Genomic DNA, 25,460 nt, shown 5'->3' on the forward strand with positions numbered 1-25,460 from the left:
AAACTGCAAGAAGCTTTTCGAAACTGCAGCGTGCCTTTTTTGCAAGTTGGCCTCTGACCCCAGCAGCTGCTAGCTCAGCAAGAATTGATGTTTATGCTTCTCTCAAGTGATTATCTGCTGGGTCAGGAAATTAAATGTGTGAAATAATGAGAATCTTCTGCTCTTTCCTGCTTGAGCAATCGACCTTGTATATGTTGCTAGATAACGCACCAGCTGCAAGGAAGAAGTGATACATGTAAAAAAAGAAATGCATTGAGAACTGTATCTGCTATTATGCTCGAATTAGCTCAGAACCTTGAGTGGCAACTTTTGTAAAAGGGTATTATAACTAACCAGGTGGCTAGCAAGGCCACGTTGTTTACCAGAAAAACTTTTTAAGCACAATGTAGTATCAGCATTTTAGATGAATAGACTATTGTAAGCTAAAGTGATGTAAAACCCCTTGTGACTGACTACGTCAGCCTGGTGGGTTAATACTTGTAAGAAATACTATAAAAGTTGTGTTCTTCCTGTTTCATTCAGACAAAATTCTGTACTTGTACGTTTTTTGCCTCCTGGTGTACATTAGTAAAGAACCTGAACCTGAACCTGAACCTCCTGTGTATTGATCTTTTTATTACAGTGTTTTTCATTTAACAGATTGGTCCTTGCGTACCGGAATCCCTCAGACGCTGCAGATCAGAGCGTAGTGGTGGTTGAAGACTGCATGCAGGAGAAGATACCGAAATGGTTCTTCTTGAGTGAAAAGACCTCCGACTGAATTGTCGTTTAAAGAGGCTGGCCACTTTCTGATCTGTGGCTGAAGAGCAGATTTCCACTTCAAACCGTGACTGGTCAATAACAAAGGCTCAGGTAGGGAGACTTTTTGCCTTTTTTTCTGTTTTAGATCAGGGACTAGGTTACAGTAAATATTGTTTTTTTTTGTCAGATTTGTCATACAGATCAGGGACAAGAAAAATTACTGTTTATTTGGTCATAGATCAGGGTAACAGAATAAGGTAGGCAGTTATTCTAGATAAACTGTGAAAGGAACTAAAGCTGTGGTACCACGTGGTAAAAGGGTTACGTAACATTTATTGACATGGGAAATCAGTGCACTAAAACATTGCGAGATCCGCCCCTAACCGAAGACGCAAAATATATGCAACTACAACGTGCAGATAATGTTAGATATTATGCGAAATGGGTTAACAAATATGAATTTGATGGAAAATTAGGCAAATCTTCGCTTGTTAAACTTCTTAAACAGCTTAAAAGTGATACGAAAGGTCAGTCAAAAATACAACGACAATTAGGCTTTCCTCAGGCACACAGGTGGATTGAGGAAGCAAACCGTAGGGAACAAAAAGTAATAATTCAAAGGCATTGTTTTTAGACAAAGAGGATAATAATATAGTAGTAGCAATGGCTCCTCCGCCCCCACCACTCCCTTTTTCAGGATATGAAGCGGGTGGACAAGCTGGTCCACCTCTGCGGTATCCTGATGTCTCAGTGAAACCGAAATCGTTTGTTAGAGATCCCATTGAAACTAGGTCCCAAACACGTAAAACACAGGGGGACATAGAATCGTATCAAATGGAGAGAAATTTACAAGCTGAGAGTGAGGAAGAAATATGTCCACTTATAGAGGTACCAAATCTTCAGGCAGGACAGGTAGGACAGGACCCAACCCTCTTGGTATATAGGCCGTGGACAACGGAGGATATCCGGAAGGCTACTGAGAGAATTCCCCATGCAAAAGTTAATTTTACAAAATTCCTAGAAGATTTACAAGGCATGAGGTTAAGTTACCACTTAAATGGGGAAGAAGTAGAAAAAGTAGTTAGACAAATTGTAGGTCCAGATTGGCACATGATTAATGGCACCTGGAATCCTCGTAATGCAGAATTTAAGCCACTCCCACATAGTGACGCAGAACTTGACAATAGGGTAAAAGGCCTTACAGACCGAATCTCTGAGAAATGGAAACCTAGAGCAGACTGGACTTGTATTAATCAATGCATACAGCAAGAAAATGAAACAGTAGATGGGTACTATGCCAGAGTATTAGAGTGCTTTAACAATCATAGTGGCATGACAGTTCCCGAAAATCAAACAAATGATTCCCCGTATGAACAACAATTGAAAAATGCATTTTTAAAAGGTTGCATTGCACCTATTAGTAGCTTCATTACGAAGCATATGATAGATCATCGAACAAGTAGGTTACAAGCCTTACTTGAATATGCTAGACATGTTGAAAGACATTTTAATAGCAAAAAGAAAGCGCAAGTCTTCACTGCTGAAGACGGAGCTGAAGTTTATGTATTACAGTCTGGTAAAAAGGGTAAGTAAAATGCACAGGGAAATAAACAGTCTGACAAATGGTCAGAGGACTTTGAAGAAAGGAAAAAGAGAGGTGAATGCTTTAAGTGCGGGAAGAAAGGACATCTAGCTAGGGATTGCAAACAAAATAAGAAGGTAACCACAGAGGATAAGGGAGATGAAGACTGACTATATGATGGTGAAGATACACCATACGAGAGTCAGAAATCATCGGGAAAAGACAATAAAGAGAGGACAAATGTAAATGTGATAGAAGGAGTCGAGGAAGTGCAAGTAGACATGGAGGATGAAGAAAATGAGATTTTAGATTTAGCATTATTGAGCCTAGAGCTCTACCTAGCAGACACAAAACCGTAAGTTACACTTCTGGTGGAGGGGAAGGAAGTTAAATTCCTGTGTGATTCAGGAGCATCACGGACTCTGATACACCCCTCCAAGTTACCGGAACATTCAGAATCACCTGATTATATATTAGTGAAAGCTGCAAATGGACAGCTATACCGGGAACCACTTTCCCATGATATAGCAATAATTGACCCTGTTTCAGGGATGACTCAAAGGAGTAGAATTGTTGTTTCTGCAAAATGCACAGTGAACCTATTAGGTAGGGACCTTATGCAGATATTTGGCATAGCAGTAATTCCGACTATGCAGGGTATGGAGGCACAGCAACAATTGGATACATTTTTGGTGCGACTGGAGGGTGAAACTTTTTACTGGTACAGCCAGGACTTAGTTACGACTGGTCCAGGGGCAGTGACCAAGGAACTGATGAACGTAGCCATCAGTAAATCCCCCTCCCTTGACACTGACAGACAGCATTTGTTACATTGTACTCTGTATTACTGTAGCACACCAGGACCTGATAAGGAATATGAGCAAGAATTGTTCAGAAATCGTGCAAACAGATTAGTGTTACGTAATCTGTACTGAGATACTGAGGGAAACACTGTTGTTAGCTGTTCATTACCACAAGAATTCCTTGCACTATACAAATCTAATCGATTACCACATGTCAGTTTAACTAAGAACAAAAATGCAAAATGGGCAGACCTAGGAGAAAAGGTAACAAGATGGGAAAAGCAAACTGAATTAGAATTATCAGAACAGGGAATACAGAAACAGAGACTGAATTGGTTAACACAGGCACATCCAGCTGTACACTTGCAGTCTAGCGAGGACAGCTGATTGGCATTTTTATTAGAAGATGAAGAAAAAGCCTTATGTGACATACCAGACATTCTTTGGTCAACAGGCAAGTCAGATGTAGGACTTATTCAAACAGCAGGACCAGTTATTATTACGCCACAGTCAGCATTCAGATCACAGAAGAGACAATATCCTTTAAGAAAGGATGCAGAAATAGGAATCAAACCTATAATAGCAGCATTATTTAAGGAAGGAGTACTGGTAGAATCTCCTGATTCACCATGTAATACACCCCTATTTCCTGTTAAAAAGGCAAACGGGGAATGGCGTATGGTTCAGGACTTACAAGCTGTAAATAATGCAGTAATACCTAGAGCACCTACGGTGCCAGATCCACACACTTTGTTAAATTATTTGAAACCTCACCAGAAATATTTCTCTGTGGTAGATATCAGCAATGCTTTTTTTTTCAATACCTATACATCCTGATAGCCAATATTGGTTTGCATTTACATTTCAGGGAAAGAGGTATACCTATACTCGACTACCACAGGGATATTGTGAGAGTCCAACAATATTTGCACAAGAAATGGCTAGTAATTTGGAGGTATTCACCCCACCGGGGGGTAGTCAAATTCTACTTTATGTAGATGACATCTTGCTAGCAGCCCCCACCCAGCAGCAATGCAGGGAGGATACCATAGCACTGTTACAATTCTTAGCAACACAAGGACACAAAGTAAACAAAAGCAAACTACAGCTTTGGAGAAAACAGGTTAGATACCTAGGATATGTAATATCCAAAGAAGGTAGAATATTAGATGAGGAAAGAAAGACAGCGATTTTACAAGCACCCAAACCAGTGACCAAGAAGGAAATGATGTCCTTCCTGGGAACAACTAACTTCTGCCGGAGTTGGATACCAAACTATGCTTTGGAATCTGCTCCACTGACCGACCTAATATACAAAAAACTGATGGCAGCACAAGATTTATTACAACGGACACCTGAAGCAGAAATGGCTTTCTGCAGGTTGAAGCAATTAATAGCTTCTTCATTAGTCCTAGGACTACCAAAGTATCATAAATGTTTCTTTCAAACTGTAGATTGTAAGCAAGGCTATATGACATCAGTGTTGACACAGCAGCATGGGGACAAACAACGCCCCATAGCTTACTATTCATCACAGTTAGACCCAGTGGCGCGATCCTTGCCCCACTGTGTACAAGCAGTAGTTGCAGCTGCAATGGCAGTACAGGCTTCAGCCTCAGTGGTGTTATTCCACCCTCTCACATTGAGAGTGCCTCATGCAGTTGCGATAATTTTACTGCAAGAAAAGGTAGCATATCTTTCTCCTGCTAGACACCTCTCCTGTATGACTATACTGTTGAGCCAACCTCATATGACAATTGAACGATGCACAACATTAAATTCATCAACTTTGCTCCCAAGTCCTGCGGATGGCACACCACACAGTTGCCTGCAGGAAATTGAGCAGAAAACATTACCCAGACAAGATCTCATGGATATTCCCTTGGATAAGGCCGAGGTGACATATTATGTGGATGGCTCATGCAGAAGGGGCCCTACAGGAAAAAATCTAGTGGGGTATGCAATAGTCACAGACACTGAAACCTTAGAAGCCCAATCCTTACCACATAACTTGTCTGCACAAGCAGCAGAATTGATTGCCTTAACGTGAGCCTGTACTTTAGCAAAAGACAAATGTGTAAACATATACACTGACAGTCAGTATGCTTTTTCTACTGTACATGTTTTTGCACAGCAGTGGAAAAATAAAAGGATGATACCATCTAGTGGTAAACCAATTAATCATGTGCACTTTATTTTAGAATTGTTAGAATCTATTCAATTACCTACTAAAGTAGCTATTTGCAAATGCGTAGCTCATACGAAACAGCAGGACAGAATTTCAAAAGGAAATGCAAGAGCTGATGCAGCTGCAAAACAAGCAGCTTCAGACTCAGAAACTTTACTTTTAGACGAGGAATTACAACCCTCTGAAATTTTAGATTTAGAAATGTTAAAAACGATGCAGACGCTTACCACAAAAGCAGAAAAACAAAAATGGGAAAGACGAGGAGCAATCCTTGAAAACGGGCTGTACATCTCCAAAGACAAAAAAACAATTTTGCCGTCTAATTTGTTTAGATATGCAGCTTTGTTGAGCCATGGGCAGTGCCATGTCTCAACAGGGGGGATGGTACAGTTAGTAAACCGAATATTCCAAACATATGGATTCACAAATTACACAAAAAAATTTTGTGCGGCATGTCATATTTGTAACAAACATCATGCACAAGGGGCATTAAAACCTAAACAAGGAAGTTTTCCTACACCGCCATATCTGTTTCATACTATTTGTATGGATTTTATAGAATTGAACAAATGTGATAACAAAAAGTACTGCCTTGTCATTGTAGATATGTTTTCCAAATGGGTGGAAGCCTTTCCGACTAAAAACCCGGATGCAACAACAGTGGCAAAAGCTCTCATAAAGGAGATTATCCCTAGATTTGGTATACCGGAAAGGATCTATAGTGACAATGGTACGCATTTTGTGAATCAGACCATACAACAATTGGGACGCTTCTTTGGGATTTCCCTTAAGAACCATTGTGCTTATCACCCTCAGTCTGCAGGACTGGTGGAGAGGCACAATGGAGTCCTCAAGAACAAACTTAGGAAGTTAGTCAATGAAACTCAAAAGAACCGGGTGCACTGTCTGCCTCTGGCGCTGCTGAGTATGCGAATGGTTCCCAATGCAAAGGGTTTGACTCCTTTTGAAATGGTGTTTGGGAGGGCATATTATGTACCTCAGTGGAAAGCTCTCATGCCTGCAGACCAGGAGGCTGATAGTTCGCTAGCTAGTTATATGAGGAAACTGTTAACAAATAAATCTCTTTTGCAGTTTAACTCTTTTTCAGATAAAGAACAGACCATTGGAAGCGATTCTAGCCCCGGGGTCCTGGATCTGGGTGAAGGTCACAAAGAGGAAGAATTGGGCAAGCTCGAAGTGGGAAGGACCATACCAGGTGCTGTTGGCCATGCCTACTGCGGTCATAATAGCTGAGAGGACTTCTTGGATTCATTTAACGCATTGTAAACTGATAAAGAACTTTCAACTTGATAAAAACATTGTAACTGTTACGCAACAAGAACAAAATGGCCAAAGATAGAAATTCAGACCAACCTCAAAAATGTTGCATAATCATATTATTGAGCATACACTTGTTGACTGTAATTTTGACAATTTTCTTTTTGTTGTGGTTTTTTCATTTCTCAACCACATAAGTAAAACTGGATAAACGTGATGAAGCATCCATAGACTGGCATCCAAACTTTAACACATACCTAGCAATTAAACGTGTATATGCTGAGACTATGAACATTTCAAACTGCTGGGTTTGTACAGCTATACCAACAGCATATGGAGGACTACTAATGTCCGCTGTTCCTTTAGGGATCAATGAGACTTGGGAAAATTAACTTTTTGACACAGGAACTGTGAGATCAAAGGATAAAATAGCATTGTATTTACCTGTTACACAAAAGGGGATTGTGTGTTTTTTCAAAAATGATTCTCCAGGTGGGTTGGAGTAACTGTAACATAACAATATCTTATAAATGTTATATTAAGACTAAAACTGGGGGTACCGTTTGCAATACTAACTATCATTCATTTTTGAACTCAATGAAAATGACATTGAATGAAGTACAAAGAAATCCTATTTTGATTAAACAATTGTCAGTCATAGATAAGAAAATGTTTCATGCAGGGCTAGTGCGTATTAGCACTAAAGTTGAAAACTGTTATTTTGTGTGTGGGAAAAAGGCATACAAATGGCTACCTGAGAATTGGTTTGGCAGTTGTTTTTTGGGCTACCTGGTTCTGGCCATACGACACACTGCGGAATTACCTCTGGGTAAAATACGGAATGTGAGAGATGTTTTCAAGAAAACCAAAGATCCAATCGAGAAACCTGTGAATCCAGTCGGGCGAGTTGAAGCATGTTGGAAAGACCATAATTCCATGAAGGACAAAGACAAATTGACTCATATGGACATGAGTGACAGTGTTATATCTTGGGCAGGTATACTCCCAGCGTATGGTGCAGTCAAATCGATTTGGGAGCTGAGAAAACTGTCGAAACTTCTCGAAGTAATGAGTAATGCAACTTTTTCTGCTCTTGAATTAGTGACTGATGAGCTGAATGCCATGAGAACTGTTGTGTTGCAAAATCGGATGGCTCTTGATTTCACCCTAGCGGCGAGAGGTGGTACATGCACGCTTATCAAAGAAGAATGCTGCGCATATATTCCAGATAATAAGCATGAAATTAATAACCATCTGGAGGTGATTCAGCAGGTGTCGGCCATGACCAAACCAGGCCCAAACCCTCTGATGGATATTTTTCAGAATCTGTTTGGGGGGTGGGATTCCATCCTAATGAATATTCTGATTGCCATTTGTGTGGGTTTACTCCTATTAGGAGCATGTGTTTGTTGTGGAATCCCTTGCATGAAAAGATTAATTAAAGATTTTATAGATATGTCTGTCTCTGAAACCTTGTATCAAGACATTGAACTTGAGAAATTGGTTCCAAATGAAATTCTCCTTGAAGTCTAAACTGAATGACTCTCTTAACTGCAAATCCTAAGTGGAAGAGGTTAGGAGAAGAAATAAGACTGTTTTCACTTCTGAGAATAGAATAAAAAGTATTAACAGGGGGAAAATGTTAGAAAAATATGTATTAATGTATATGTTTAGTGCTTATTAAGAAATAAGAAAGATATAATGCATTTTATTCTATTAATGTTATGACAAGAAAAATGAATTCATATGAAACTGCAAGAAGCTTTTGGAAACTGCAGTGTGCCTTTTTGCAAGTTGGCCTCTGACCCCAGCAGCTGCTAGCTCAGCAAGAATTGATGTTTATGCTTCTCACAAGTGATTATCTGCTGGGTCAGGAAATTAAATGTGTGAAATAATGAGAATCTTCTGCTCTTTCCTGCTTGAGCAATCGACCTTGTATATGTTGCTAGATAACGCACCAGCTGCAAGGAAGAAGTGATACATGTAACAAAAGAAATGTATTGAGAACTGTATCTGCTATTATGCTCGAATTAGCTCAGAACCTTGAGTGGCAACTTTTGTAAAAGGGTATTATAACTAACCAGGTGGCTAGCAAGGCTACGTTGTTTACCAGAAAAACTTTTTAAGCAAAATGTAGTATCAGCATTTTAGATGAATAGAATATTGTAAGCTAAAGTGATGTAAAACCCCTTGTGACTGACTACGTCAGCCTGGTGGGTTAATACTAGTAAGAAATACTATAAAAGTTGTGTTCTTCCTGTTTCATTCATACAAAATTCTGTACTTGTATGTTTTTTGCCTCCTGGTGTACACTAGTAAAGAACCTGAACCTGAACCTCCTGTGTATTGATCTTTTTATTACAGTGTTTTTCATTTAACAAGCGCACTGCTTTGGATTCAGTAAACAGCTCTACTCAGTGTGTAGAGCCATGCAAACAAGGTAAACACTGCAGCATGCTAATTACAACATATGCAGCTGAGTTGTATGCTAATCAACCAATCCAAGATGGAGGAGCTATTCAACAAGCTATAAAGCAACTGTGTAAACTCAGTGCTGGTTTTCCTTGAGAATTCCAAAACCTATTGGAATGCAGTCACAGAAAAAAAAGTTTACACAGAATGAATGTTAGGGGCTGCTGTTGCTTTACTTAATGAGTATGTACAACAGGCTAAAGTCTGTGCTGCTGCTGCTGCTAATAGACCATGGACAAGAAGGAGAAGAGTTTTCAGACCCCATTTATCTTATCACAATCTGCATGACATGGAAATTGTTGAGCACTACAGGGTGGATAGAGACACACTCCAGGAATTCTGCAACCTCTGTCATCCTCAACTCAGAGGCAGGACAAACCGAGGGGAACCCATACCAATGGAAACAAAGGTACATGTATCAATGAGAATTTTAGCTAAAGGAACCTTTTAGAGACCAACAGGGGACATAATGGGGGTGTCATAGTCATCAGCATCTGGGATCCTCCATCAGTTCCTGAATGCTATGCTCTAACATGCCAGTGATCATGTATATTTTCTCCATATTCCTGAGGAAAGGGCCACAAATATGCAGGAGTTCTACCCTGTAGCACACTACCCTGAAGTACTGGGTGCAATAGACTGTACACGTATAGTAATTAAGGCACCACCAGGGGAACAGGGATGGCTCTACATAAACAGGAAAGGTTTCCGGTCTATGACTCGTATATCTGGCATACCTCCCACCTGTATTCATTAGGGCAGATATACCACAGGGTCATTTACTGGGGTTTACAGGTTATGCACTGGAACCATGGCTGATGACAATCATCAAAAATGCACACATACCCACTGAACAGCGCAATAATGATGCACACACTCAAACTAGATAGATCATAGAGTGTGTGTGTATGGGCTGCTGAAGTCACGGTTCCGATGCCTAGATACATCTGGGAGAGCCCTGCACTACAATATCCATACATGTAGTGAAATATTCACTGTCTGTGCCATGCTATACAATGCCATCCTGAGAAAGCAGCTTCATAAGGATCAGAGTCAGAGGGGGAACCAGCAGTTGCTGTGGGTGTAGGCAGATGTAGGCATGCTCAGTATGCCCACACATCAGCAAAGAGACAATGCACAGCAGACTTAGTCACCACCTAATGGGCTAAAACCTTCATCCTAGGCACATATGGGTCACCTTCAGATGGTCAAACGTTTAAAAGCTCGACTTTCATATGGTCGAGACCATATGATCGAATGTTTAAAAGTTCGAATGGTCTGAATGGGGATCTCCATAGAGCACGGAATGGGAAGATTTCCCTTTACCGCAATGTATTGCGATCTCGGAGTTGGTATATTTAAATAGCAGGGGGTGTTGGGTGCACTGTTTAGTTTTGTTTGTTTGTTTATTTTTTTTTTTCCACATTTTTGAACATTCAAATGTTCGATCATATGGTCTCGGCCATATGAAAATCGAACATTGGGATATTCAATTATGTGAAGTAGACCCGCACATACATATAGTAAAATTGATGCCAGGCAGTACTCACCTTTACCTACCTATGTAATGGCTGTGCACTGCTAGCATCAGTAGGACTCATCCCGGAACTAAAACTGTTGCAACTGCTGTATTTACAAGGTAAGTGCTGAACTTGGAGTGTTAAAACAGAATTGTGTAATAATGCAAATGAATGGCATATCCTTGCACATTGTTACTTGATAATGTTAGCAAGTAAAAGGTGGGTGATTTGTACAGAAATGAAAAATGTGACAGAAGAGACTTGTATAACTACATGTGTCCTCTATCAGGTAGTAGGCCTCAGGCATCAAAGATTCACACAGTCATACCTCTCAAAAGTACTGATGTCCACCAAATGTCCTCAGTTTAGCATCAAACATTTAAACTGGAAAATCATTAAAGAAAGAAGTTAAAAAGTAATGAGACACATTTCAGTTTCAGACTTCACAACCCTCACAAGATCATTAACAATACTGATGCAAAAAATGTTTGATTCTATCAAATGTATAACTTTCTAAGACCAAAATATGTCAAAGGTACAATTAGCAAAACATCACAATTGCCAATATACTAAACACTATGTTAGCCATGCACCCTGAGCATCAGACACAAATGAAACCAAAATGTAGAAAACAAGGATATGGCACAGTTATCAGCACTTGCACAGGATGTTGTGGGGGGGGGTGCAGGAAGTCTAGACTGACAAAAATGGTTGGTGAGTGCGTGTGATTAGAAAAGAGAAGCAGGCAGACATTTGGATAAGGTAACAAATGGCCAGTGAGACAAAATGAGCTTTAAGCTTCACAGCTGAACCAACTATTTTGTGTGTGTGTGTGTGTGTGTGTGTGTGTGTGTGTGTGTGTGTGTGTGTGTGTGTGTGTGTATATGGGTCCTGAAGTTGAAATTGTTGTGTGAGTTTCTGCATGAACACAGCCAAGCTCTTTGATAGCTCTACATCTTGGTATGTCAGACAGCTGTGAGCAGTGCATGGAAGAGGTGGCAGTTCATCGTTGTTGAACCTGACAACAAGAACTGGTTCTGCCTGGAGTTGCACTGGCATGTCCACAAGCATGGTAATATGTATTGCTGTTGCCTGAACATGACTGATGTCTGCTGAATGAGCTCCCTTCATGAAGATGCCGAAGACCATGACCCCATGGCCTGCCATATCTGGGTGTGGATGCCACAACCACTGATGGAGCAGTCAAAGTAGTGCCACAATGGGAGTGTGATCTGGCATGGCAGCATTGGCTAACAGTAGATGATATGGCTGACCTGCACCCATGAGGATGCTGGCCAACTCCCAGCCGTCATTCCATCATAGATACCTCCAATTCCAACATGTCATTAGTCTGATCCATTGAATCAGCAACAAAGTGGAGATAGTCAGCCTGTGCCACATCTACATCCCTAAACACTTCTGTGGAGGACCTACAGGAATATGCCTGTGCTTCTATGATGGCCCTAAACATATGTTGAGTGGCACGGGAACACACACTTTGATCAGGTAGAGGATTGACAGTATGCCTCCTCTGAGCACCCCTAACAACCCTCCTGTGTGGTACCTTGCTCAACAGGCACTGAAGCCACATTAACCACACATCCCTGATCAAGTGTCTCACCCTCCACCTGTCCAATATCTAAGACATCACTGGAATGGCTGGTGTAGGCCTACTGGCTGTGTCCAGTGGAATTACAGGGGATGGTCGAATGTCAACTTCAGAGTCAGATTCATCCTCTTCACCCCATGACTTTGCCTCTGTTTGGCCATCATCATCATCATCATCAGAGTCTACTGATACTTTGACAGGTGTTAAGAATCATACTCTTCCACTTTCAGGATCACCTGTGATAATAAGCAACAAACACAGGAAAGGAATTAATAGGTACACTACTATGGTCAAATGTATGCTAACAAACTAACAGTTGTGCCACTACTAAAGACAGTACAGCAATACACACAACAGTCCTGACACCCACATCACACATATGGATAAAATATATAAGTGCTTTGAACTGCTCATCATTACTGACAAAAAATATATTTATATATTTGTCTTACCATGTGCAGTTGATGCTTTGATGCTATGCTTCCCATGGATGATGGTCCTGGAAGAAGTTAAGCAAAATGTAAGGACAACACCATCAAAATTAGCAGTAACGTTGCTAAAACTTTGTGCCCTGTATACATATATTAACAATACTTTTAACAAGAACTTGGATGACAAGTCAAACCTAAACCCATGTGTAAACAATCAGAATGTGTTGTCAATTGTAGCAATCTACATATTCCCACTCCCAAACAAATGTATTGTTAAATAGAACTTATGTATTACTGTCAATATTTTACTATACAAGAGTATTTAACAAATGAAATACATAAACCTAACTGGAACCTTCTTCTGGGACATACTTGTTTTCCCTGAAACAGTAGCACCAGTGTCAAAGACATGCTGTTCTGTGCATTGCTGGGAGCCGTCTGGATCCCTGGCAGTGGACAGGAACTCCTCATTTGCTGTTAGTGGTGACTTTGTAGTAGCCCCCCCCAGCACCCTTCCAATCATGGTCAACTGCAGGTGCTCCTGTCAGTGCAGATGAAATCATGCCAGTGACACTATGGTACACCTGATCATATGTCATGCTGTGGCCACCTACTGCATTCACATTAGCAACTATCTGCTGCCAAATCTGTACTCTGTCTCACATATCTCCATGACACCTCTCAGGTAGAAAGGCACCATGTCTCCTAAAATCTTCTACAATGACCTGATTTTCAGGGTCATTGAAGGGTGTTTTTTAGGGATAGGGATGCCTGGCTGCCATAGTCCTAGGTGACCTAAAACACAACAGAAGAATAATAATCTTAAGTATCACATAACTAAAAGTCCTGTTTCCAGATAACACATAAAAGGTAGTATTTCACTATTACCCACTGGAGAAACATAAAACAGTCAAGATATTGAAATATAAAAAAGGAATTGTGTGGGTGCAACATATTACATTCACACACAAAGCAAGGTTGGATGCAAAACAAGGAGAGTAACAATAGCAACATATACTTGTTTGTGCCAAAACAGAAATGCAACTTTGCTCCCTTACCACCAAAAGAATATTCAAGTGACACATTTTGCTAACAAACCATCAGTGAAATGCTAAAAGTGCAATCAAATAAACTGTTCCTGAAGCATGTCTACAGGTTAAACACAGAACATTCCATTTTAAGCTCTTGGAAATCATATCTACCTGTGGCCAGCACTCCCCTAGAGGTGTATAAGATCCTTCCTAGAAGGCTAGCATCCCTGCGTCATTGACAATACAGGACATTTACCATTTCATGGAAATAATAATAGAAGTGTATACACAAAAAACAGTTATAACATTAGCACTTGTGATGACAGCTAATAAGGCTGTGCATCTGAGAAAGCGAAATGCCCTGACAAACATGTCCATGCAATCAGTATACTTCTTAGAAATGCATACAGATAAAAATAGCATTTGCTAATGCATATATCTATCTCTCTCATATATATATATATATATATATATATATATATATATATATATATATATAAAGATAATTTTCTTAATGGCATTTCAGCATATGCAGTATATAGCTGAAAATGCAAGCATACCTTCTCAAGGTCAGTAGTCTTCTGTCCAGATATATCCCAAAGTAATATCCTCTTCTGTGTTATCCACATAAACAAATCTGCTCACCTTCAGGTTCCCTAGCTACATGGTTTTCCTTTTCATGGTGCAGATTCAGGGCTGTGAGCACGGTGACGATGCACATAATGTACAAACTCATTAGAATGCTGAATCCCAATTACTTGGCTCCATGTATCTGATGTAAATATAGTGCAGACACTCCCTCAGTGTTTGTTGCTAATGGATTACAACTGTGAAGGATTACTGGTAGGAAAAAAGAAAACACAACAGCAATTCAGACTGTCCTACCTCCAGTAGATATGTCAGCCAAGATAGACTTACAAAGTGTAGAAGTAATTGTATCAAGGTTTTAAATGTAAGTAAGCAGCACAAATGTCATAGTTTTTTCTTTAGTAACCTCCAACCTCCCCTTCATTTGTTGACAGCTGTATATTATTGCCATTTAATATCCTCACGCATTGATATAAAATGCCTTACAGAATGCATGTTTCAGATTATTAGTCAGATAAGACAAGAATGAGCAACAAACACAGAGAGATAAAGACAGAGCTGTATTTGTTAAGCAATAGTAAGAAATGGTTGTGCGATCACTCAGTGCACTGCATTTCAAATTAATACATGTGCAACAACTGCCATATGTTTTGTTAATACTGTGGATGATGTTACAGTTGGTTGTATGCAGAATAATTTCAGTTCCCTGCTGCAAAGCTGTTTGTGTGGGAAAGAGGGATAAGACACCCTTACTTTGTTCTAAAGGTTCAAAGGAGTGAGCTTTCAAATCCAGACCTGTGTAAAAATATTTCATGTGTATCAAGAAAAATACTGTAGTGATTATTTCATAGATTGCTTTTAATTTTAACTAATTTCACTTTTTTTATGCCAGTGTTTGCGCAGTGAGTGGCTTAGTGCAAACAAGTGAAACAGCGAAACACAACAAATGTCAGGTTTAGCTGTGCTTATCTTCTTTGTGTGACCCCTAGCAGTGCAAACCTGAGCTACTATCCCACAAAGGAAGCACACAGAATAGCCGCAAACAGGGTGTAGACAGTGTAAAGGTGAAAAAGGATACATTGCTACAATTTTTGCTTTCCATCTCACAACACTGCTAATCAACATTGCACAGCAGTTAGCAAGGTTGCCCAACACTTGCAGCCATTGAGCACTTGCAGATAGGATGCAGACAGTGAATAATTTAAAACAGATACATTCTATTAATTCTGTTGGGCACAGCGCAAACACACTAAATGACATTGCGCGGTGGTTAACACACAAAATCTAAGCATGAATAGGTACTTATGCAAGTATCATTTAACTATTCATGTGGCAGTAATTGTAATTGTAAGGCTGTAAAACCGATGGTTCTGGTTTCAAATACAGGAAATGAAAAATATTTTTACTGTTGTCACAGTCCGGTTTATAGCAATGAACAGAAAAATATACAAGTACTATTTCAACATTCTTGTGGCAACAGGTGTAAGTGGAGGGCTGACATACACGTGTTCCTGGGTTCTATTACTGGGCATTCCAGACATTTTTACTGTTGTTCCATTTCACATTATATTCAATGCCACTTATAACACTTTAGACAATGGAGCTTATACAACTTATATGTATGAAGGATAAGACACCCTTATTGTGTTTTCAGATGTATGACTGAGGGTAAACTGTCTACTATATTTCTATAATTCTTCTAAGTGGAATTGAATGGCCTTCACATCTTAAATAAGATATATAGATGAATTAATCTATAGACAAGAACCTTGTCAGGTCACACACGTACATGGTTAACATCTCAAACTGTCAGGTGTATTTATGAATGATTCATGACTATGTATAAATAGCACTTCTGTGGCAAAGTTGGAAAATCACCATTTTGGAAGAACATTATCTGTCCCTTATGCATAGGTTTGAATCCCATACTTTAAAAATCAATTTGATCACTATATAAAGCCACAACAAAAATGTGTCAGGTCATGAAATTTATTTACAGCAGCAGACTCCCCTCAAATTAATGTTAAGTACCAGATTAACCTTCTAATTTCAAAAAATTCCTTTCCTCTCTGCTTGATACTGCTGCTCTCTGCTTAACATCTCACAAACGCTGTAGGTACTGTTTTTTGGGTTTGCACACTACCAGTAAATGCAATAACAGGAATTGGTGGGAAATCATCATTTGCTATTGCTCTACCTTTGGTATTAGACATGTCTTGCATTAGAGGGGAAGGTGCCCAGTTTAGGACACAGAGGTGGAGGGGGACTATTGTGGCTTTTGCAGGGGAACTATTGTGGCTCCCAGTACAAGTTTGAGGCTTGGAGTAGTTTGGCTAAGGCAGTATCCAGTACGATTGGAATCCCCATGCACTGGAGAACAGTGCAGGCACCACCTCAATGACTTACAATGGTGCAACAGGCATACACTCAACCAGTGGTTGACTGAGTTTCAAACCGGTGACATCCGACAGTTGTGCAAGTTTGCTAATAAAGAGAATTTTTAATACATATGAAGGTAAATATGTACAAGACTGGTATGCATAATGCTTTTCTGTTCTTTTCTTTTCTTCTCTTTTCACAGCTAATGCCGAAGCTGAGTTGAATTGGCAGGCTCATGCTGAACATTTATTTATTTTTATTTATTTTACATTTGTTGATTGGGATTGTCTGACTGACCTGAATAGCCCTTTTTCAGCAGAGACCAGGAGAGACCAGGAGAGAAAAGCCCCAAAAACGATACAATAAAGGTTAAACATTAGCACTTAACAAAATAATACAAAACATTTGTACAATAAATGTAAATAAAAAAGCAGTATTACAATGCCAGTCCAAATTTTGACAATACAACAGGATGAACAAGAGCCATAGTATCATTCGCTGTTACTGTACATCATCATGAGTGAGAGAGACAGGTGTAATAGAAGTGTAAGGAGGTTACTGTTCATGCTGAAGATGACAGGTACAAGAGAGGTAAAAAAAGGCTAGGAAGAGCTAGGAGGAAAAAGAAGTAGAGGTCAGAGAGGCAAAAAGAAAACATAGTTGTCAGGTAGAGCACTGTCTTGGGGATAGTTAGAAAGATTATGAGGGGTGAGTACAGTGGCAGGACCAGTGACTTTTGAAGTATTCCTTGGTAGCTGCTTTGAATTGCTTCAGTTGATTAAGGGACCTAATTTCTAATAACAGCCTGTTCCAAGAGATGGTAGGATGGTAGCTATAGAGGTTGCATCCCATTGTAGTCTTAGGTTTATAGATCTGTAGAAGGTCTTGGTCTGAGCTACTTAGAGATCTAGTGAGAGAATATTGGGAGATAGGAGGAGATAAGCCTGGGCAGTGGGAGGGATGGTATAGAATGGAGTGAATAATTAGAAGCTGTGAGAGGAGAAGCTGGTGAGGTAATTCTAGCCAGTTTAAGTGTTTTATTGAGAGACAGTGATGGGATTGATACATTTGGTCTGCTGCAAATCTGGCTACTTTGTTGTAGTCTGATTCTAATTTAGTAAGGAGAGAGGAGTTGAGATTTGTGAGGATTTGACAGCTATACAGTAGGCTAGGTAGGAGGTAAGCATGAGAGAGGGTTACTTTTGCTTTGTTGGTGAGAAACTTTTTATTTCTGTATAGGCGGCCCAGTTTTAGATTAGTCTTCTGGATACAGTTATTAACATGTAAATCAGACTTAAGTTGGTCATCTATAATGACACCTAGGAGTTTTGTGCTTAATTCAACTTCAATAGGAGTGTTATTGAGTGAAAGTACAGAGAAAGTAGGTTTAAGGTGGTTAACATTTTTGGGTAAGAAGAGTAGGAGTGTTGGTGTTTTTTTTGGTTATTGGAGAGCTAGGTTTCAACTGAGTTGAAGGATGCCTAAGTGGAAGAGATGAGTTCAGAGGGGGTGTCAGTGTAAGCGATGGTGATGTCTGCAGAGTCATCTGCATATTGTACCAGGGATGACTGGGGGCTGGAAGTATAGAGAAGGTTAGTAAATATATTAAAAAGTAATGGGCCAAGAATAGAACCTTCCTTGGGGGACACTCATTTTAACAGGGAGAGAAGGGGAGAGAGCAGAGAGCCATTTCACTGATTGCAGTCAATCAGTGAGATAGCAGGAAAACCAGGCAACATTAGAAATGGAGAAGTTAAGATTAGTTAGTTTAGTCAATAGAAGTGAGTGAGAAACAGTGTCAAAGGCTTTTGAAAGGTCTAAGAAAAGGCAAGAGGTAAGTTTGTTAGTATTTCTGGACAGCAAAATAGTGTTAAGGAAGTATATGAGGGGAGTAGTAGTACTATGTTTAGAGCAAAAGCCGTGTTGTGTGGGTGTGAGCAGGTTTTCCTGTAGCGAGTATTGCATGACTTGCTTATGTATGCATTTTCCAATACTTTTGAGAGTTGGAATAGGATAGCAATGAGTCTAAAGTTAGTGATTTCTGTGGAGGTACCTCCTTTATGTATAGGTAAAGCATAGCATTCTTTCCGGATAGAAAGCACCTTTGACTCAGAAATAGAGTGATTTATCGAGATAGATACTGGGAGAGGAAGTGAGTCAGGTGCTAACTAAAGGAAATAGGAAGTAATAGAGACTTAATGTAGCTAGTAGGAACAGATGTAAGGGAAAACAGAATTAGAAGAGTTTGAAGTAGGAGACGGTTCAGAGGAGGTGGTAGTCCAGTTGATTAGTAGAAGAGGGGTCATAGGTAATCATCTTAGATATGGATTCAATAAAATAGTTGTTAAGGATGGCAGCAGTTTCTTCAGGTGTCTTGTTTAGGGCAGGGATGGAGAGAAGATGGGTTCTCAGGATGTAAAACTTGATTAATTGAGTTCCAGAATTTTGTGGGATTTGATTTTTGAGCTGTATGTGGGTTAAAGTAGAATTCTTTTTTATCTTTAATAATGTATTTTTTGTCAGATTTCTGAGTTCTTTATACTTTTGCAAGTCAGAGGGGAGCTTAGTTTTCACCCATATTTTCCACATCCTGTCTCTGGATTTCATTATGGTCTGAGTAGCATTTGTTAGCCATGGGGATATGTGTGATTTTATATAGACTGTTCAGGGAGGTGCAAGGCTGTTGAAAATATTAAGAAAGGTCGTGTTGAATGAGTGGACTGCTTCATCAAGGAGGCATTGGGTTAGATAAGTCCAATTAATTCTAGAGAGAAGGGCTTTAAAAGTCACTGGGCAAAAGTTAGTTTGCAACAGGTTTTACATCTGAAGTGTATTGGGTAAATGTTGATATTAAGCATTTGTATACTAATATAATGCATGAGTTTGGTATGGAGGCACTGAAATTGTATTTAGGGGATACCCCCCTAGCAAATTATATCATGGAATTGGTTCATTTTAGTTTAATTCATAATTATTTTGAGTTTGATGGGGGTTTTTTTTACCACCAACTACAAGGTACGGCAAGGCAAGTCATTCGCCCCCATGTACACCAATTTATTTATGGGTATGTTTGAGTCTGAATATATTTATAAATATGAATTTATTGATGTTTGTTATAAGATATTATAGATTTATTGATAATTTACTTTTTCTTTGACAAGGGGAGTGGAACAAGTGCCAAGTTTTATAGGAAATTTACATAAAAATAGATTTGTTATGAAATTTGATGGTTTACAATATGGAAATAAGGTGACTTTTTTGGATATTTTATTATGAGGAAAGCTGAATGGCTATATTGAGACAGGTATTAATCGAAATTTTAATGAAGTGAATCCATTTTTAAGTGGCAACAGTTGTCATCCTCCACATACTGTTAGGGCACTCCCTTACAGGGAGTTTTTACATATTTCTCATTTATGCAATAACCTAGAAGTAATGAATAATAAATTAATGGTTACTGCAGACATGTTTCTTAATAGGGGTTATGATAGAACTACAGTGATGGAAGCTCTTGAAAGAATTTGTGATATAACTAACTATAAAGCTGTAGTAAAAGGTGGGAATGTTGTAGATTGTATATTGTAAAAATAAGAACAGTAGAGTTTTTGTAGTTACAACCTATAATATTTTAAGTCACGAAATAGAAAAAATTTACATTACACTATTGGGACTTTTTTATTGAAACTTAAAGATTTAAAAAAGTAATAGGTAAAACTCCTATATTTCCTGATAAAAGAGGGTGTAACATTCGAAATATTGTAGTTCACAGTAAATTTGAACAACCTAGAAATAATTTAATACATCAGTTTATAAGTGTGGGCACTCCCCCCTTGCACAAAATGTATAAGTTGTAGATATATAGTTAATACATATGGAGTGTTAGTTAGACCTATTGAGAAATACTGTTGTCAAACAGAGTGTGTACTTTATGCAAAAGATGTGACTGTGGTTTATTTTATGTGAGTGAGACTAAAAGAGCCTGCAAGTCTCGACAACAAGAGCATGTCAGCGATATCAAATCTTGTAGTCTTGAGAGCCCTTTAGCCCAGCATTTTAAAAATGTTCATGACAGTAACCCACAGAGTTTGAAGGCAACTGTTTTAGAAAAAAATTTAGGTGAACAGGGAAATTGTGACATGAAAAGAAAATTGCTTTATAATGAAGCTTTGTTCATTTTGAAGTACTCTGCATTGACCCCTGGTGGGCTGAATACCAAGTGTTGCTGGAAATATTTTGTGTAGTTTAATTAATTAATTGATTGACTGTTTTAATTATAAGATTGATGAATAGCGAGGGTTCTTTTACGTATATAAAGGAAGTTGTTTTTATTTTATTTTACTCCTGGAAGGCTTCTTGAAAGCCGAGGTGCTAGAGATTGTTTTTCCTTTTTTATTAAAGTTGGTGACCTGGCTTTGTTTTTGCTTTATTTTATTTTATTTTTTACAGTATTTTCATTTTGTAGGTTATATATCTGTGTGGTCTGGTGAAGTGAGGAGTGAATCTAAGAACATTTTCTGGGGAGTGGTCACATAAGGAATTTGGTAGGGTTTAGAGTTATGATATTTGCAGGGATCAGAAACTAGTATCCAGGTTATAAGAGTGCTAGGCTTGTTTGAATTATTGATATGAGTTGGTTCAGAGATGAGTTCAGTCAATCCATGTAAGTTAATGCATGAGGAAGGGTTAGGAGAGCAGAGAGTCAGCCAGTTAATATGTACCTCCCCGAGGAGGATGGGTTCATTTATTATGCATTGGGAGAGATATGAGACGATATTTTCCAGTATGGTCGGTAACTGTAGTGATTACCCATACTTGTTGAATATACCCCACCACATTTTCTCATAAAAATAGGTTAAGAAGGGACAGAGCAAAATTTTTAGTCACAAGACCCCTTTGCTGATGAAGCAAAGGGTGATTACTTGCTCCCTTCTAGGACTGAAGATTATATTCATATAAGGATCCAGAAGAGAAATGGCAGAAAAACATTTACAACTGTCCAAGGAATAGCTGAGGAGTATAACAAGAAACTGGTGAAGGCTTTTAAGAAGAAATTTGCATGCAACGGCACAGTGATTGAACACAAGGAGTATGGTGAAGTGATTCAGCTTCAAGGTGACCAGAGGAGAAATATATGCCAGTTTCTTGTTGAGACTATCTAGAGTATTGGTACACAGCCAAGTCCCTGACACCTAAAGCAAACAAGATTGTATTACCCCAGCCAACTCCTGAAGATCAGCCCAAGGCAGAGTACTGCTCTATTGAATGACTCCATCTATAGCAACAGTATTTGAATGTCTCTGACACCTAAAGCAAACAAGCTTCTATAACCCCAGCCAACTCCTGAAGATTAGCCCAAGGCAGAGTATTGCTCTATTGAATGACTCCCTCTACAGCAACAGTATTTGAATGTCCCTGACACCTAAAGCAAAAAAGCTTGTATAACCCCAGCCAACTCCTGAAGATCAGCCCAAGGCAGAGTACTGCTCTGTTGAAAGACTCCCTCTACAGCAACAGTATTTGAATGTATGTTCAGTGATAATATGTACTCCTGATTGTATTTCCCTTTTCCTGTGCCCACTGTGTACTACCCCTGGTCAGTTACATAACATTGCTGTGCACCACCCATCAAGGGGTCTTTTGTCGGCCTTTAGCCAACTCACCTGCCTTCCTACCCCCTCACTGATCACTCACTATCCTAGCTCACTTCTTTTACCATTCTATCTTCTACTGTATCACCCTTGTACCTCTATTTCCTTCTCATGCCTGTCCTCTCACTGACCTCCTCACTCATATAGTCTCTAACTTATCTATCTCAGACCTAGTGCCCCCCCTTGCCCTACCAGAGGTCCCCATCCACCTCCTCAGTCTTGCTCCCAGATAACCTGTGCTCTTTCCCACCATATATATTTAGGCATAATATATCTGTCTATGGAAAGTAAATAACATAGACTTAGGTATAAGCCAGCTTTCTCAAGAAGGAAATTTCTAACCAGCAGACTCTATAGCATAGAGCTTTAATGTACTACCTGAATTACAACTGATTGTTTCCATAACTGCTGCTCCTCTAGGACAGTGCTGCCCTGCTCTGTTCGCTACACTCACTATGCTCCCCTACCCTACCCACATTCCCACCCACCCCAGTTCAATTTAACTTATAGCTGCTAACCACTCCCACCTCAGCTCACACACCCAGTCAACCAATCAATTCACACCATCAACCCCCACTCAATCATACTACACCACACTCTTGTTGCTAACTCTTTTAACAGCTTCTCTGCCATTTAGTTTTACAGCCCCTACTCTCAATCACCCGTCCTTCCCTACTACAAAAGGTAGCATAAGTAGGAGAATAGGAAATAAATAAAATGCCTTTCCCACACCTAAAGGTAGCATGTTACATATTAACTATTTCTGTTCTTCTCCTTTTTTTCTATCCTCACATCCTACCACACACAACTTCATTTCACCAATCAAACCCAGTGGCAAACAGATACCATAGGCAATACACTAAAACTAAATAATTTCACAATATCTCCATGCGACCTTGCCCCAACCCATTGCTATTCCTACATAAACCAACAAACAAAATAAACCCCTACTTATCCCAAAAACAAAATAAAATACTACAGAAACTACTTGCTGTGGAGACATACACCCTAGCCCAGGATCCAGCTCTTCAGTCCATACAAACCTAAACCAACCAAACCCTCTTTATAGAAGGGTAACATCCTCTCTACTTCTCTTAAACATTAATGCAAGAAGTATAATTAACAAAGTTCAGGACCTCCATGCCCTATTGACTTTATATAAACCAGATTTAGCCATACTAACTGAAACTTGGCTTAGACTGGAACATCGTGATAATGAGATTACACCCTCTGGCTATAATATTATGCTGAAAGATAGGACAAGCAAAGAAGGAGGAGGTGTAGCCATACTGTTTCAAAATCATCTCACATTGGAACAGGTTAGCTACAACTCCCAGGAAGTCAATGATATAGAAATCATTCTTGCTAAATTAAAACTAAACTCTAGCAAATATATAGTTATAACAGGTACCTACATCCCACCAGGAAATAACATTGCCAATATGGAAAACCTTTTACATTGGATGTCTACCTCGCATCCACAAGAGACCATTCTCTTAGGAGATTTTAACATTGACTGGTCTGATTGTACCAAATTTGATCCCTCTACCCATATTAATCTTCATGGGTTTACCCAAATCACAGATACCTCCACACGAGTTGATAAGAAATCCAAATGTCAGTCCATCTTAGATTGGATACTTCTGTCTGACCCTACCTTAGCACACCAATCAAGCTGCCTACTAGACAATTTGAGCAATCACCAACCAACCTACCTTATTAGAAATAAATCCCACCATAGTAAACATCACATCCTTAAAATAGTTCATAACAAAAAGAACTTCGAAGCCAAGGACCTAAACAATGAACTAAAATATTGTAACTGGACTCCCCTAAAACACCTACCCCTAGATGAAGCAGTAGATTAATTTAATACAACCTTTCTCTCAGTCCTAAACTGTCATGCACCAGCCTGCACCATCAGAGTTAAGACAAACTATGCCCCTTGGTTAACAAAAAAAACTAAAACCATGATGAAGGACAGAGACAGAGCCTGAGTCAATATCATAAACTTAAAACCACTACCTCAAAACAAAACTACTTAGTACTACGGAACAAGTCCAAACAACTTATAAAACTTGATAAAACCAATTACTACAAAACCTTACAAGAGAAAAATGCTCTCAACTCTCAGAAAGTCTGGGCCTCAATAAGTAAATTACTGCATCCATGTAAAACCCGCATTCCCACACCCATAGTTCCAACTGACAAAATGGACACCCCTACACAATTCAACAAATTATTTACAGAAACAGTCCTAGCTCTATCTAACACCCTAAATAGCAGCACCAGCCCTACACCTTCTCCAACCCCTACTAACCCTACTGCACAACAGACTCCCTCTAGCTTTTCCTCATCTCCAGCACCTACCCACCTTATTACTAAACTCCTCAAAAAGCTAAAACCTACCACACTATCTGCTGACAAACTTCCCGCTGATTTCCTTCAACTAATAGTTGAAACTATATCCTACCCCATGTCTATCCTCATAAATACATCCATAGCAGAATGTAAAGTACATAACCTGTGGAAAATATCTCATATATTATTTCACTCCACAAAGGTGGCAACTCTCTTGAGCTCACCAACTACTGCCCAATTGCAATTTTACCTCCTTTATCAAAAATTCTAGAAAGAGTAGTACATTCACAACTAATACAATACCTCCTAAAAATAACCTTATATCTACATCTCAACCTAGCTTTTGACCCTCCCATAGTACCACCACTACTCTACTCTCATATACCAACATAGTCAACACCCATAGCAACAACTGACTTTTCATTTCCTCTTTATTCTTAGACTTATCTAAAGCCTTTGATATGGTAAACCACAGCCTGCTTCTCAAAACTCTGTCTACCCTTAACATCAACTCCCTCACTGTATCATGGTTCAACAGTTATTTATCAGGCCATCAACAAGCAGTTCTTTAGCAGGACCAGCTATCCTCCCTTCTACCTGCATCCATAGGAGTCCCTCAAGGTTTCATACTTGGCCCTTTACTGTTCTCCATATTTACAAATCCGATAGCTGCCACCTCTCCCTCTGCCTCTATAGTGCAATATGCAGATGTCGTTACTATCATATGCACCACCCCAACCTTAAGAAAACTTCAAACAATAACACAGCATAACTTTACTCTAGTTGAATCATGGTTTTCTAGCATTAAACTTATCACTCAATCCCAAAA

This window comes from Protopterus annectens, chromosome 1.part2 (assembly GCF_019279795.1).
Source record: "Protopterus annectens isolate FY-2018-M chromosome 1.part2, PAN1.0, whole genome shotgun sequence".
Classification (NCBI taxonomy): domain Eukaryota; kingdom Metazoa; phylum Chordata; order Ceratodontiformes; family Protopteridae; genus Protopterus; species Protopterus annectens.